Here is a 17,699-nt window from a genome sequence, read left to right on the forward strand (position 1 = left end):
TAAACCCATATTTCATGAGTTCTTTTGTGCTTAATTTGAGTGATTTATACAATCCTTCACCTACTTATTCACATTAATTGCATGGTTTTACTTTCCCTTCCTTATTATGTGATGTAAATGAAAAACATGTTTCCTAAGCTCAAAAAAATTAATTATTTTAATTACCTTTATTTCCATTCGATGCCGTGATCAGTGTGTTGAGTAGTTTCAGATTCTCTAAGGCAGAATGACTTAAAGGATGGAAAAGGAAACATACAAAATGGAAGGAGAAAGCAAAATGGGGCTTTGAAGGAAATTGGTATCCACGCGACCGCATGGACGACGCGATCGCGTGCCAGAAGCAAAGATGCAGTGACGCGGCCGCATGACTGACGCGACCGCGTGGCAAGGAAAAGCTCCGAATGACGCGACCGCGTGACCCACGCGGACGCGTGACAGAGGCCACGTATCAGAATTTACAGAATACGCCCCCAGCGAATTCTGAAGCCCTTTTTGGCCCAGATCCAAGTACAGACAGCATAGACCAGAGGTTATAAAGTGTGGGAATGCACCCATTCAAGAGGGAGCTCGCATATTTTATTTTTCAATGATTTAGATTTAGTTGAGAGGGAGATCTTCTCTCTCTCTATTAGGATTTAGGATTTCTTCTTGTTTTAAGAGTGACTCTCAATCCAGGTTTTACGTTTCTTTGTTTTAGCTTCCTTTTACTTTTGTTTATTCCAGCACTTGAATTAATCATTGAATTTATGAATTTCTTCCATGTTGCAGACTGTTATTTGAATTAATAATATTTGAGGTATTTTTAGTTTATGATTGTTCTCTTTGATTTAAGTTACCATTGCTTCCCATCTAAGGACATTTTTATTATTCCAGCAATTTTACTTTTTCCCTTTTAGTCCTGGTTAAGAATTCAGTAACTCAACAGTTATTAAACTTGACATAATTGATAATCGTTATCTTGCTAATTGAGCTGAACTTAAGTAATCCCAACCTTTTCTTAGGAAATAAATAGGATTCAAAGGTCAATTTAATTAGTCCCTTAACTTTCCTTTGCCCTGGTAAAGGTTGACCAAGTGGAGTTTAGATTCAACTTTCATTATAGTTGAGAGAGATAACTATGTTGGACCTCCAACTTCTCTTACCTTGCCAAAAGTCTGCTTTATAGTATTTATTTATTTTAATTGCCATTTACTTTACTTGTCATTTAAATTACTTGCTTCTCATCTTCTAAACCCCGATTACAACCTTTATAGCCAATAATAAGAACATACTTCCACGCAGTTCCTTGAGAAGACGACCCAAGGTTTGAATACTCGGTTAACAATTTCTAAAGGGGTTTGTTACTTGTGACACCCAAAACGTTTATACGAAGGGATTTTTGTCGGTTTAGAGACTATATCTACAACGCAACTGTTTCTATGAATCTCTTTACTGGTAAAAATCCTGACGTCAAAATGGCGCCATTGCCGAGGAACTGCTAACGTATGCCTTATTATTGGTTATTGTAAATATTTTTCTTTTGCTTGTTTATTTAATTTTGTTTTTTTCCCTTTTAACTTTATTTGCTACTATGAACTCTCACCCCTCTCGCTTTGAGTTTGGATCTAATATTGTTAAGGGAAATAGAGGTTACAGCAGGAATGTGCATCAAGGTCAGACCAATCAAGGATGGATGGAACCAAGAGGACCTAATCAACCCTTTTGGCAGCAACACCCTCCGAGATATCCTGGACAAAGACCATTCTACAGTGCATACCCAGCTGAAAGACATGGTGGACAACATTGTAACTACCAACAAGCCCCACCCCGTGCATTGGTGCACGAAATTGTGATCTCAGGCAACGGCGCCAAAAACTCTGTACGCACGTCTTAATAAATCGTTTTTCATTCACCACTTCGATACAACTAACCAGCAAGTGCACTGGGTCGTCCAAGTAAAAAACCTTACATGAGTAAGGGTCGATCCCACGGAGATTGTTGGTATGAAGCAAGCTATGGTCATCTTGTAAATCTCAGTCAGGCGGATATAAAATAGTTATGGAGTTTTCGAACATAACTAATAAATAGATAGAAAATAAGGATAGAAACACTTATGTATATCATTGGTGAGAATTTCAGATAAGTGTATAGAGATGCTTTTGTTCCTCTGAACCTCTACTTTCCTGCTGTCTTCATCCAATCAGTCTTACTCCTTTCCATGGCTGGCTTTATGTAAGGACATCACCGTTGTCAATGGCTACTTTTTATCCTCTCTAGAAAATGGTCTGATGCGCTGTCACTGCATGGCTAATCGTCTGGAGGCATCACCCTTGTCAATGGCTGCATCCCATCCTCTTGTGAAAATGGTCCAAATGCTCTGTCACAGCACGGCTAATCATCTGAGGTTCTCGATCATGCTGGAATAGGATTCACCCGCCTTTTGTGTCTGTCACTACGCCCAGCACTCGCGAGTTTGAAGTTCGTCACAGTCATTCAATCCCAGAGTCCTACTCGGAATACCACAGACAAGGTTTAGACTTTTCGGACTCTCATGAATGCCGCCATCAATCTAGCTTATACCACGAAGATTCTGATTAAGAGATCCAAGAGATACTCATTCAATCTAAGGTAGAACGGAAGTGGTTGTCAGGCACGCGTTCATAGGGAATGATGATGATTGTCACGTTCATCACAATCATGTTGAAGTGCGAATGAATATCTTAGAAGCGGAATAAGTTGAGTTGAATAGAAAAACAGTAGTACTTTGCATTAATCTTTGAGGAACAGCAGAGCTCCACACCTTAATCTATGGAGTGTAGAAACTCTACCATTAAAAATAGATAAGTGAAAGGTCCAGGCATGGCCGAATGGCCAGCCTCCAAAACGAGATCACAGGATCAAAATATGATCATAAGATGTCTAATACAATAGTAAAAAGTCCTATTTATAATAAACTAGTTACTAGGGTTTACAGAAGTAAGTAATTGATGCATAAATCGACTTCCGGGGCCCACTTGGTGTGTGCTTAGGCTGAGTTTGAATGTTACACGTGCAGATGTCGTTCTTGGAGTTGAACGCCAGTTTGTAACGTATTTCTGGCGTTCAACTCTGGCTTGTGACGTGTTTCTGGCGTTTAACTCCAGACAGCAGCGTAGAACTGGCGTTCAACGCCCTTTTACGTCGTCTAAACTCGACCAAAGTATGGACTATTATATATTGCTGGAAAGCCCTGGATGTCTACTTTCCAACGCAATTGGAAGCGCGCAGGGAGGTCAGAATCCAACAGCATCAGCAGTCCTTCTTCAACCTCTGAATCTGATTTTTGCTCAAGTCCCTCAATTTCAGCCAGAAAATAACTGAAATCACAGAAAAACACACAAACTCATAGTAAAGTCTAGAAATGTGAATTTAACATAAAAACTAATGAAAACATCCCTAAAAGTAACTAGATTATACTAAAAGCATACTAAAAACAATGCCAAAAAGCGTATAAATTATCCGCTCATCACAATACCAAACTTAAATTGTGGCTTGTCCCCAAGCAACTGAAAATCAAATAGGATAAAAAGAAGAGAATATACTATAAATTCCAAACTATCAATGAAACATAGCTCCAATTAAATGAGTGGGACTTGTAGCTTTTTGCCTCTTGAATAGTTTTGGCATCTCACTTTATCCATTGAAGTTCAGAATGATTGGCATCTATAGGAACTTAGAGTTCTGATAGTGTTATTGATTCTCCTAGTTCAGTATGATGATTCTTGAACACAGCTATTTTATGAGTCTTGGCCGTGGCCCTAAGCACTTTGTTTTCTAGTATTACCACCGGATACATAAATGCTACAGACACATAATTGGGTGAACCTTTTCAGATTTTGACTCAACTTTGCTAAAGTACCCAATTAGAGGTGTCCAGGGTTCTTAAGCACACTCTTCTTTTGCTTTGGACCTTGACTTTAACCGCTCAGTCTCAAGTTTTCACTTGACACCTTCACGCTACAAGCACATGGTTAGGGACAACTTGGTTTAGCCGCTTAGGCCAGGATTTTATTCCTTTAGGCCCTCCTATCCACTGATGCTCAAAGCCTTGGGATCCTTTTTATTACCCTTGCCTTTTGGTTTTAAGGGTTATTGGCTTTTTGCTCTTGCCTCTTGGTTTTAAGAGCTTTTGGCTTTTTCTGCTTGCTTTTTCTCTTTTTTTTTTCTTTCTATTTTTTTGCTATTTTTTTTTTCTGCAAGCTTTGTTCTTTGCTGCTTTTTTTCTTACTTCAAGAATCATTTTTATGATTTTTCAGATTATCAAATAACATGTCTCCTTATCATCATTCTTTCAAGAGCCAACATATTTAACATTCTTAAACAACAACTTCAAAAGACATATGCACTGTTCAAGCATTCATTTAGAAAACAAGAAGCATTATCACCACATTAATATAATTACACTAAGTTCAAGGATAACTTCGAAACTCATGTACTTCTTGTTTTTTTGAATTAAAACAATTTTCATTTAAGAGAGGTGATGGATTCATAGGACATTCATAACTTTAAGACATAGTTACTAACTACTAATGATCATGTAATAAGACACAAACATGGATAAGCACTTAACATTAAGAAAATGAAAAACAGAGAATGTAGGAACAAGGAATGAGTCCACCTTAGTGATGGTGGCATTTCCTTCTTGAGGAACCAATGATGTCCTTGAGCTCTTCTATGTCTCTTCCTTGTCTTTGTTGCTCCTCCCTCATTGCTTTTTTGATCTTCTCTAATTTAATGTAGGATGATGGAGTGCTCTTGATGTTCCACCCTTAATTGTCCCATGTTGGAACTTAATTCTCCTAGGGAGGTGTTGATTTGCTCCCAAAAATTCTGTGGAGGAGAGTGCATCCCTTGAGGTATCTCAGGGGTTTCTTGATGATGAGCTTCTTCATGTGCTTGTTGAGATCCATGAATGTGCTCTCTTGTTTGCTCCATCCTTTTCTTAGTGATGGGCTTGTGAGATGAATCTTTCCATCTCCCATGGCTCAGAGGTGGAAGCAATTGTCTTCCCTTTCCTCTTTCTTGAGGTTTCTCTGGCCTTAGGTACCATTAATGGTTATGGAAAAACCAAAAAAGCTATGCTTTTACCACACCAAACTTAGAATGTTGCTCGCCCTCGAGCAAAAGAAGAAAGAATAGAAAAAGAAGAAGAAGAAGATATGGAGGAGATGGAGGGATGTGTGTATTCGGCCATATGGGTGGGATTGGGTGGGAAGAGATGTTGAATTTTGAAGGTAGGTGGGTGTATGGATGTGAGTGGTAAATGGAAAACAGAAGGGATGACCATGAATGGAGAGAGATATGGTGAGGTAGGTGGGGATCCTGTGGGGTCCACAGATCCTGAGGTGTTCAAGGATTTACAACCTTGCACCAAATTTGGGCATGCAAAATGCCCTTGCACACAACTCTGGGCGTTCAGCGCCAGATTGGTGCTTGTTCTGGGCGTTGAACGCCCATTTGTTGCCCATTTCTGGCGTTGAATGCCAGAACCATGCTTGTCCTGGGTGTTCAGCGCCAGCTCTTCTCCAGGGTGCAATTCTGGCGTTCAAACGCCCAGATGCTGCCAATTTTGGGTGTTCAGCGCCAAAACCATGCTCTGTTCTGGCGTTGAACGCCAGCCAGATGCTTCTTACTGGCGTTTAAACGCCAGTGAGATCCTCCTCTAGGGTGTGATTTTTCTTCTGCTATTTTTTATTCTGTTTTTAATTTTTATATTTATTTTGTGACTCCACATGATCATGAACCTAATAAAACATGAAAGAACAATAAAATTAGATAAATAAAAATTGGGTTGCCTCCCAACAAGCGCTTCCTTAATGTCAATAGCTTGACAGTGGGCTCTCATGGAGCCTCACAGATGTTCAGAGCATTGTTGAGACTTTCCAACACCAAACTTAGAGTTTGGATATGGGAGTTCAACACCAAACTTAGAGTTTGGTTGTGGCCTCCCAACACCAAACTTAGAGTTTGACTGTGGGGGCTCTGGTTGACTCTGTTTTGAGAGAAGCTTTTTATGCTTCCTCTCCATGTTTACAGAAGGATGACCTCGAGTTTTAAACACAAGGGAGTCCTCATTCAATTGAAGGACTAGTTCACCTCTGTCAACATCAATCACAGCTCTTGCTGTGGCTAGGAAGGGTCTTCCAAGGATGATGGATTCATCCTCATCCTTCCCAGTATCTAGGACTATGAAGTCAGCAGGGATGTAAAGGCCTTCAACCTTTACTAATATGTCCTCTACTTGTCCATAAGCTTATTTTCTTGATTGTCTGCCATCTCTAATGAGATTTTAGTAGCTTGCACCCTAAAGATTCCCAGTTTCTCTATTACAGAGAGGGGCATGAGGTTTATCCCTGAACCAAAGTCACACAGAGCCTTTTCAAAGATCATCGTGCCTATGGTACAAGGAATTAAGAACTTTCCCGGATCCTGTTTCTTCTGAGGCAATGTCAGTTGATCCAGATCACTCAGTTCATTGGTGAACAAGGGAGGTTCATTTTTCCAAGTCTCAATAACAAATAGTTTGGCATTCAACTTCATGATTGCACCAAGGTACTTGGTAACTTGCTCCTCAGTAACATCCTCATTCTCTTCAGAAGAGAAATACTCATCAGAGCTCATGAATGGCATAAGGAGGTTTAATGGAATCTCTATGGTCTCTAGATGAGCCTCAGATTCCTTTGGTTCCTCAAAAGGAAACTCCTTATTGATCACTGGGCGTCCCAGGAGGTCTTCCTCACTGGGATTCACGTCCTCCCCTCCCTCTTTGGATTCGGCCATGATGGTTATATCAATGGCCTTGCACTCTCCTTTTGGATTTTCTTCTGTATTGCTTGGGAGAGTACTAGGAGGGATTTCAGTGACTCTTTTACTCAGCTGGCCCACTTGTGCTTCCAAATTTCTAATGGAGGATCTTGTTTCATTCATGAAAATCACAGTGGCCTTAGATAGATCAGAGACTAAGTTTGCTAAATTAGAGGTATTTTGTTCAGAGTTCTCTGTCTGTTGCTGAGTAGATGATGGAAAAGGCTTGCTATTGCTAAACCTGTTTCTTCCACCATTATTAAAGCCTTGTTGAGGCTTTTGTTGATCCTTCCATGAGAAATTTGGATGATTTCTCCATGATGAGTTATAGGTGTTTCCATAAGGTTCACCTAAGTAATTTACCTCTGCTATTGCAGGGTTCTCAGGATCATAGGCCTCTTCTTCAGAAGGCGCCTCTTGAGTACTGTTGGATGCAGCTTACATTCCATTCAGACTCTGAGAAATCATATTGACTTGCTGAGTCAATATTTTGTTCTGAGCCAATATGGCATTCAGAGTATCAATTTCAAGAACTCCCTTCTTCTGAGGCGTCCCATTACTCACAGGATTCCTCTCAGAAGTGTACATGAACTGGTTATTAGCAACCATGTCAATAAGTTCTTGAGCTTCTGTAGGCGTTTTCTTTAAGTGAATGGATCCACCTGCAGAGGTATCCAAGGACATTTTAGCTAATTCAGACAGACCATCATAGAATATGTCCAGGATGGTCCATTCTGAAAGCATGTCAGAAGGACACTTTTTGGTCAGTTCTTTGTATCTCTCCCAAGTTTCATAGAGGGATTCACCTTCTTTCTGTCTGAAGGTTTGAACATCCACTCTAAGCTTACTTAGCTTTTGAGGAGGAAAGAACTTGGCTAAGAAAGACTTGACCAGCTTATCCCAAGAGTTCAGGCTATCCTTAGGTTAAGAGTCCAACCATACTCTAGCTCTGTCTCTTACAACAAAAGGGAAAATCATGAGCCTGTAGACTTCAGGATCTACTCCATTAGTCTTAACAGTATCACATATCTGCAAGAATTCAGCTAAGAACTAAAAAGGATCTTCAGATGGAAGTCCATGAAACATGCAGTTCTCCTGCATCAGAGAAACTAATTGAGGTTTCAGCTCAAAATTGTTTGCTCCAATGGCAGGAATGGAGATGCTTCTTCCATATAAATTGGAATTAGGTGCAGTAAAGTCACCAAGCATCCTCCTTGCATTATTATTATTTTCGGCTGCCATCTCCTCTTCTTGTTCGAAAATTTCTGTAAGGTTATCTCTGGATTGTTGTATTTTAGCTTCTCTTAGTTTTCTCTTCGGAGTCCTTTCAGATTCTGGATCTGCTTCAACAAGAATGTTCTTGTCTTTGCTCCTACTCATATGAAAAAGAAGGAACAGAAAAATAATAATAATAGGGATCCTTTTTACCACAGTATAGAGGTTCCCTTATGTGAGTAGAAGAAAAGAAGAAGAGAAAATCTGAACTCAGAGAGAGAGGGTTCGGATGAGATGTGAATAAATAAATAGAAGGAGATGAGTGGGAAAGAGGATTTTCGAAAATAATTTTTGAAAAAGAGTTAGTGATTTTCGAAAATAGTTTTTGAAAAAGGTTAGTAATTTTTCAAAAATTAGGAGATAAAGATAAGAAAAATATTTTTGAAAAATATTTTTAAAATTTTCGAAAATAACTAAGAAAAATGAAAAAGATTTGATTTTTGAAAAAGATTTTGAAAAAGATAAGATTTTTAAATTGAAAATTTGATTTAACTCATAAGAAACAACTAGATTTTAAAAATTTTTGAAAAAGTCAAATCTAATTTTCAAAAATTTATGAGAGAAAAAGGGGAAGATATTTTTTTGATTTTTTTGAATTTTTAATGATGAGAGAGAAAAACATGAAAATGATGCAATGCATGAAAATTTTGGATCTAAGCAATGAATGCATGCAAGAATGCTATGAATGTCAAGATGAACACCAAGAACACTTTGAATGTCAAGATGAACATCAAGAACTTATTTTTGAAAAATTTTTAGTGCAAAGAAAACATGCAAGACACCAAACTTAAAAATTTTTCATGTATAGACACTATGAATGCAAGAATGCATATGAAAAACAAGAAAAGACACAAAACATTAAAACATCAGGATCAAACAAGAAGACTTACCAAGAACAACTTGAAGATCATGAAGAACACTATGAATGCATGAATTTTTCGAAAAAATGCAAGATGAACATGCAATTGACACCAAACTTGAAATTGACTCAAGACTCAAAGAAGAAACACAAAATATTTTTGATTTTTATGATTTTCTAATTTTTTTTTTGTATTTTTCGAAAATTATTTGAAAAATAAAAATAAGGATTCCAAAATTTTTAATATGAATTCCAGGAATCTTACAATCTTAGTCTAAAGCTCCAATCTGAGGGTTAGGCATGGCTTAATAGCCAACCAAGCTTTAGTATGGAATTACATGCATTGAAGTGATTAGTTGAAGCCTCAGTCCAAACGAATTTAGACATGGCTTTACAGCCAGTCAGGCTTCAACATGCTTCATGAAACACTAGAATTCATTCTTAAAAAATCTGAAGAAAAATATATTTTTGAAAACATTTATTTAAAAAATTTTTTTTTTTCGAAAACAAAGGAGAAAAGTTTTGAAAAATTTTTGAAGAAATATTTTTGAAAATAAAACAAAAATAAAATTACCTAATCTGAGCAACAAGATGAACCATCAGTTGTCCAAACTCAAACAATCCCCGGCAACGGCGCCAAAAACTTGGTGCACGAAATTGAGATCTCAGGCAACGGCGCCAAAAACTTTGTACGCACGTCTTAATAAATTGTTTTTCATTCACAACTTCGATACAACTAACCAGCAAGTGCACTGGGTCGTCCAAGTAATAAACCTTACGTGAGTAAGGGTCGATCCCACGGAGATTGTTGGTATGAAGCAAGCTATGGTCATCTTGTAAATCTCAGTCAGGCGGATATAAAATAGTTATGGAGTTTTCGAACATAAATAATAAATAGATAGAAAATAAGGATAGAAACACTTATGTATATCATTGGTGAGAATTTCAGATAAGTGTATAGAGATGCTTTCGTTCCTCTGAACCTCTGCTTTCTTGCTGTCTTCATCCAATCAGTCTTACTCCTTTCCATGGCTGGCTTTATGTAAGGACATCACCGTTGTCAATGGCTACTTTTTATCCTCTATGGAAAATTGTCCGATGCGCTGTCACTGCATGGCTAATTGTCTAGAGGCATCACCCTTGTCAATGGCTGCATCCCATCCTCTTGTGAAAATGGTCCAAATGCTCTGTCACAGCACGGCTAATCATCTGAGGTTCTCGATCATGCTGGAATAGGATTCACCCTCCTTTTGCGTCTGTCACTACGCCCAGCACTCGCGAGTTTAAAGTTTGTCACAGTCATTCAATCCCAGAGTCCTACTCGGAATACCACAGACAAGGTTTAGACTTTCCGGAATCTCATGAATGCTGCCATCAATCTAGCTTATACCACGAAGATTCTGATTATGAGATCCAATAGATACTCATTCAATCTAAGGTAGAACGGAAGTGGTTGTCAGGCACGCGTTCATAGGGAATGATGATGATTGTCACGTTCATCACATTCATGTTGAAGTGCGAATGAATATCTTAGAAGTGGAATGAGTTGAGCTGAATAGAAAAACAGTAGTACTTTGCGTTAATCTTTGAGGAACAGCAGAGCTCCACACCTTAATCTATGGAGTGTAGAAACTCTACCGTTAAAAATACATAAGTGAAAGGTCCAGGCATGGCCGAATGGGCAGCACCCAAAACGAGATCACAGGATCAAAATATGATCATAAGATGTCTAATACAATAGTTAAAAGTCCTATTTATAATAAACTAGTTACTAGGGTTTACAGAAGTAAGTAATTGATGCATAAATCCACTTCCGGGGTCCACTTAGTGTGTGCTTGGGCTGAGCTTGAATGTTACACATGCAGATGTCATTCTTGGAGTTGAACGCCAGTTTGTAACGTATTTCTGGCGTTCAACTCTGGCTTGTGACGTGTTTCTGGCGTTTAACTCCAGACAACAGCATAGAACTGGCGTTCAACGCCCTTTTACGTTGTCTAAACTCGGCCAAAGTGTGGACTATTATATATTGCTGGAAAGCCCTGGATGTCTACTTTCCAACGCAATTCAAAGCGCGCCATTTTGAGTTCTGTAGCTCCAGAAAATCTACTTTGAGTGCTGGGAGGTCAGAATCCAACAGCATCAGCAGTCATTCTTCAACCTCTGAATCTGATTTTTGCTCAAGTCCCTCAATTTCAGCCAGAAAATACCTAAAATCACAGAAAAACACACAAACTCATAGTAAAGTCCAAAAATGTGAATTTGACATAAAAACTAATGAAAACATCCCTAAAAGTAACTAGATTCTACTAAAAACATACTAAAAATAATGCCAAAAAGCGTATAAATTATCCGCTCATCATGCATGTAAACCATCCTTTCAACATAACCTCGAACCACCACACTCACAAGCTTCTCTTCACCATTCGCCACCATATGATCCTTCCTTACCCCAATACCAATCCAATCGATCCCAATCACCACCACTTTCCTTTGTATCATGTCCAAGTCCAGCAACCCAGGAAGCAGAGGATCGCCTAAAGGAAACAGTACTTAAATTTCAAACAACCATTTAACAACTGGAGCAAGTGATAATTTAATGGGCTTCTAGGCGCTCAAATACACAAGGATCAGCCACAGCTCCATGTGGACAGCTCAATGAAGAGCGTAGCATGAAGGAGCTACCAGAAACTCCAGTGGACAAGACAGAGAATGAATTTGTACTAGAACAATTAGAAGAAGCTGTCTTTGTTCAAGAAGAAGAGTTGGTTGAAGATCTAGGAGATGCTGAACTTCCATGGGAATCCATAATTGAGGAAAACTCCGTCCAGGATGCTACAGTTGATGCTAAGGAGGATACTGTACAATCTCCAAGGCAAGTCATTTATGAAGAATCAGACGGAATAATCCAAGAAGCAAATTCCCTTGATGATGATAGTCACAAGTTTAGCTCTCTTGGTGATGAACTTGCATCAGCAAGTGAATTCTCTAAGATCGAAGAATCTTCCCCAAGTGAATATGAGGTTGATGCGGAGGTAGATTTCTCTCAACCTCCAATCTATGACTCAAGTGATGAGGAAGACACAGAAGACTTTGACCAGGACACAGATACAATTGAAGATCTTTGCAAAGAAGTGGAGGAATTCACAGAAGAGCACAAGGAAATGGAACTTGCAGAACCACCAAAAACACCTATCCCAAGACCATTACCACCTAATACAAGCTTCAAGTGGGTACAATCCTTAACTTATAACTTTACTTATTCACTTGAATATGGTTTGCTTGAAACAGATGGCCAGCTTAGAGCTCTCTGCGGCTTTAAGAGTAAGAGGAAAATGGCTCGTACTCAGAGCTGGTGCACAAGGTTCAATAAGGTTCCACGCTTCACTTCGAAGTACACGGATTGGTATCATGCTCAATTACATGGATCACGCAAAACGTTTGGTCACCAAGGTGAGATTCTACTTTTTAACCCGCCCGAATGGAAACATGCAGATCAAGACGGAGGCAGATTTAAAAGCAAGGCATGGAATCTTGGAGTTTATTCTGATATTTGTCATCTCGGGAGCCTAACAATATATTTGAAGCTATTCGGAAGCTTTGCATGCCTAGTTTGGGACCCCTGAGGCTATTGGCATTCCAAACACTGGTGGAGATTTTTGGATGAATTTAAACATAAGCCGCCATAACAGGATACTCCTCCAATGTCCAACTTAAGGACTTTAACAAAAAGTGCTAGGTGGGAGACAACCCACCATGGTATGGTCGCTTCTTTTTCAATTTATTTCTTGTTAATTGCTTTCATTTTTCCTTTTTTATTTTAATTTATTAAACCTGGAATCATGCATATAAAAAAAAAAAGGGGTGCACGACGCGACCGCATGCCCAATACGATCGCGTCATATTGCGAAAAACACCACCCGCGCAACCGCGTGACCCACGCGGCCGCGTGATATATATATCGGCGTAAGGATCCAACGAATAGAAAGTTAGGCTGGAATCGTGCCGCCCTTGTGCATTTCGCACAAATTGGCCACGCGATCGCATGCCCCATGCGATCGCGTCACTTGCACAATACCAATCCCACGCGACCGCGTAAGCGACGCGATCGCGTCGCATTGATTGCACATCACCCCAAAAGGAGACAGAGAGTTGCGCTAAAACGGCGCTGGAGTTGTGCGTTTAGCACAAATTCCAGCGACGTGATCGCGCGACCCATGCGATCGCGTCACACCTCTTCCACCCCTCTCATGCGATCGCGCGCCCCACGCGATCGCGTCACTCCCATTTTCACCACAACCACGCGACCGCGTGCCCCACGCGGCCGCGTGGATTCGAAAGTATAACCCCCCAGCCACGCGAACCCTATCAGTCGCGCAGCCTCCCACCCCCAACCCTCTTCTCCCTCTCTGCTCCTTCTTCATCCTTCTTTCTCCAGCACCACCCAGCCGCCACCGCGCCACCACCCAGACGCCGCTACCGTCCAAGACACCGCCGCCGCAACCCCCTCCCCTCCCTTCTTCTCCCTTCTTCCTCTCTCCTCCCCTCTCCACCACTGCCTTCCGTGACCACCGCCCACCACCGCCGGCCATCCAGCCGCGCCCCCTGATGCGGTATTTTACAACCACACTTACTTACCGGCAAGTGCACTGGGTCGTACCAAGTAATACCTTACGTGAGTAAGGGTCGATCCCACGAGGATTGATGGACTAAGCAACAATAGTGTTTGATAGGCTTAGTTAGACAAACAAAAATTGGTGTTGAGATGCAATATAAAGGACATTAAACAATATCAAAAATATTGAAGAAAGGCAAGTAAATACTTTGGAAAAAATATGGAGAAGATAGTTAAGGTTTCAGAGTTATCTATTTTTCCGGATTAACTTTTCTTACTAACTAATTTAATTATGCAGGATTTAATTTATGGCAAACTATGTGTGACTAGACCCTAATTCCTTAGACCTTCCTAGTCTCCTCTAAAATTCATTAACTGCCAATTCCTTGGTCAATTAATTCCAATTAGGGGGTGATAATCAATTTCTAGTTTATATGCCACAAAAACTCTAATTATCCAAGAGGTAAAAGGATTATATGTCACGTATCCTATTAAATTCAGATAATTAAAATTTAGGAGAAATAGTTTTCAAGCTGTTGTTCAAGTAAAGAGCTTTTCCAAGTTTTACAAGAACTCAAATAGAAAGAGGATCATACTTCCGTTCCACCCAAATTCATAAAATAAAGAGCGAAAACAATTCTTAAATTATAAATCCATACATAAATTAAAATGGTAAAAGCAATAAAATTAACCCATAGAAATAGACAGAGCTCCTAACCTTAACAGTGGAGGTTTAGTTGCTCATGGAAAAGAGAAAATAATGATTCAGGTCCAAATGTACCCCCCTTCCAATCTGATGGCATCAGATCCCTTTTTATAACTAATCTTAATAAATTTAAAATCTAATATTTAAAATTAAACTTAAAATAATATCTTTTCCTAATTTAAGATTTGAATTTAAATTTGAATTAATTAACAGATCTTCAGTTGATGGGTGGGGACCACTTGTTCTGTCCATTCTGCAGCTTTTAATCTGTGTTTTCTGGGCTGAAAATTGAGTTAAATCAGCCCAGAAATCGCCCCCAGCGTTTTTCTGCATTTTCTGCACGTGGCGCATGTAACGCGTCCGCGTCGTCTACGCGTTCGCGTCATTTGTGCAGATTCTAGTCCACGCGATCGCGTCAGGCACGCGATCGCGTCATTGCTATTTCCTCCATTTCGCGCGGTCGCGTGAGCCATGCGTCCGCGTCGGTATTCGCTGGTCATTGACAAATCCCAATTTGATGGTTTGTTTTGCATTGAATTTAGAGTATTTTGATAACCTTTTGTCACATTTAGCCTAGGAATTAGCATGATTTCGTTATCTCTCCCATATTTGTGCTTAAGTGTAAAAACATGCTTTTTAAGCCATATCTTGATGAATTCTAATTCTTCTTTGATTCCATAAAGATGCCTTGATGTGTTTGCTAGTAATTCCAGGATTGAAATAGGCTAGGCATGGATCAAAGGAAGCAAGGAAGGAAGCATACAAGTGGAGAGAAGCATAAAAAGTCAAAGAAGCAAAGTCAGCCATGCACGCGCACGCGCACAAGGCGCTCGCACGCGCATCGAAGAATTAGCCAGGGACGCACACGCGTACCGTGCGCGCACGCGTCGATGAGGGCACATGACCTCACTAATGCAACACGTGCCTGGCGATTTGAGAGGGTTTCTGAACCCATTTTTGGCGCCAAATTGTTAAGGGAAAGGAATAAAAGGAGGAAGGATTAAGGGGAAGGCATCATAATCATGATCATCATCATTATCACCACTTTACACTTTTAGTTTAGAGTTTAGAGAGAGAAGCTCTCTCTTCTCTCTAGAATTAGGATTAGGAATTAGGGTTAGATTAGGATCTCATAGTTCTAGGTTTAATTCAAGTCTCCTTCTACTTCTACCTTCAATTGATGATTGCTACTCTTTGGTTCTTCTCTCTATTCCTATTCTCTTGTTGTAATTTCTCTTATTTTGTTTCTAGGTTTTGTAGTTGAGATACTCTTGTTCTCTTTATTTCCTTTTAATAATGCAATTTGAGGTAATTCATGATAATTGTGATTTCCTTGGTTGTTGTTGTTGATCCTTTGTATTCAATTGTAATTAGAACTCATTCTTGTTGTGATTGACTATACTTTTCTTTTGTGCCTTCCAAGTGTTTGATGAAATGCTTGGTTGGATTTTAGTATAGATTTTGTTCCTCTTGGCTATGGTAGAGTAATTAGTGACACTTGAGTCATCTAATTCCTTTGTTGATTGATAATTGGAGAGATTGCTAATTGGTTTGGAATGCACTAAATCTAGTCTTTCCTTGGGAGTTGGCTAGGACTTGTGGCTCAAGTCAATTCATCCACTTGACTTGCCTTTAATTAGTAAGGGTTAACTAAGTGGTAGCAATGAACAATTCTCATCACCATTGAGAAGGATAACTAGGATAGGACTTCTAGTTCTCATATCTTGCTAAGAGCTTTTATAGTAGTTAGTTTATTTCCATTGCCATTTACTTTTCATGCCTCTCATCCAAAACCCCAAAATAACTCATAACCAATAACAAGACACTTTATTGTAATTCCTAGGGAGAATGACCCGAGGTCCAATACTTCGGTTTATAAATTTTAGGGGTTTGTACTAGTGACAAACAACTTTTTGTATGAAAGGATTAGTGATTGGTTTAGAAACTATACTTGCAACGAGAATTCATTTGTGAAATTCTATACCATCAAAAATCCATTCGTCAAAATGGCGCCGTTGCCGGGGATTTGCCATGGTGTTGTGTTATTGGTTATTGTACATATGTGAATATTGTGAATAGGTTTATCTTTTGTTGTTTCTTAATTTTTGTTAGTTTTATTTTGTTCTCTCATTTTGAATTCTCACCACTTTGGCTTTGAGTTTGGTTCTAAGTGCGTTGTAGGAAATGTGGACTTTAATGACAACATGTACCATGGATGGAACCAACAAAGATGGGAAGAGCCTCAAGGAATTGATCACTCCTATTGGCAACAACCTCCGGATACTTATAGGTATAATTTCCATCCTAATGCATGCCAACTTAGCGGCTATGATGGTTCTTTTTGTGACACTCAACAACCACCATCATATGCCTATGAATCTCATCCTCAACATGAACCTCAACCATTCTCACAAGCCTTTCATCAACAAGCACCACTCGATGATCCATATCCATCATATAACCAATCATCCATACCATATTTTTATGGCCATTATGAGCAAGAACCTCTAGAATCACCACAACCATATCAAGATTACTCCCAAGAACCACCTCAATACTCATCATCTCCATACCTTTACCAAGAAGAACCACCTTCCTACCATCAACCCTCCCTCCAAAATAATGAACCTTCTTATTCACCCCAAGCCCCAATAGACGATCCTTTCACTTTGTTACTCCAAGGACAAGAAGCCACGAAGCGGGATACACTTGAGTTTGTGACCAATTTGACCAAGGTGGTGCACACTTTAGCCCACCAATGCTTGAATACTCAAGGTACTTCCGTGACCACATGTGGAAAGTCAAAAGAAGAGCAAAGTATGAGGGTGAAATTGGAAAATTCGGTGGAGAAAGAGGAGTCAAATTTTTAATTGGAGCAACTAGAGGAACCTATAATCATTGAAGAAAGGGGAGAAGTGGTTGAAGATCTCGGAGATGTTGAAAGTCCATGGGAATGTAGCATAGTGGAGAACTCTTCCAAGAAGCTTGATATTGATGTTAAGGAGGGTACGCAATCTCCAAGACATATCATCGTTGGAGACTTGGAAGAGGTTTATCAAGAAATGGATTCAATCATGGATGAATTTCTCTCTACAATGGAATCCTCTCCCATTGGACATAGAGTTGAAAGTATAAAAGAGTGTGCACAACCTCCCATACCCTTGGTGAGCAATGAGGAAGAGAGCTACCAAGAGGAAAACGTTGGCATGGTGTATATTGAAATTGAAGAATATGAGGAGGTTGATCAAGAGATGACCTTGTTCATCAATGAATTTCTATCCAAAGTTGAATCGCCTCTCATTAAACAAGAAGAAGTTCTTGAAGATAACACCAAGCCACGTAACAAAGAAGATGACGTTGAAAGTGAAGAGAATTGTGAAGAGGTGGAAACAACTAAAGAAGAGCACAAGGAAGTAGACCTTGCA

At 39.6% G+C, this 17,699-nt stretch overlaps 1 non-coding gene across 1 annotated transcript; it reads left to right on the plus strand.

Moving 5' to 3' along the window:
• The first annotated feature begins 7,560 nt into the window (after positions 1-7,560).
• On the plus strand, positions 7,561-7,668 carry LOC112745499 (small nucleolar RNA R71). The gene has a single exon (XR_003173424.1). It is a non-coding gene; the product is annotated as a small nucleolar RNA R71 (small nucleolar RNA).
• The last annotated feature ends 10,031 nt before the right edge of the window (positions 7,669-17,699 follow it).

The sequence above is a fragment of the Arachis hypogaea genome, chromosome 14, assembly GCF_003086295.3.
Source record: "Arachis hypogaea cultivar Tifrunner chromosome 14, arahy.Tifrunner.gnm2.J5K5, whole genome shotgun sequence".
In the NCBI taxonomy this organism is placed as follows: Eukaryota; Viridiplantae; Streptophyta; class Magnoliopsida; order Fabales; family Fabaceae; genus Arachis; species Arachis hypogaea.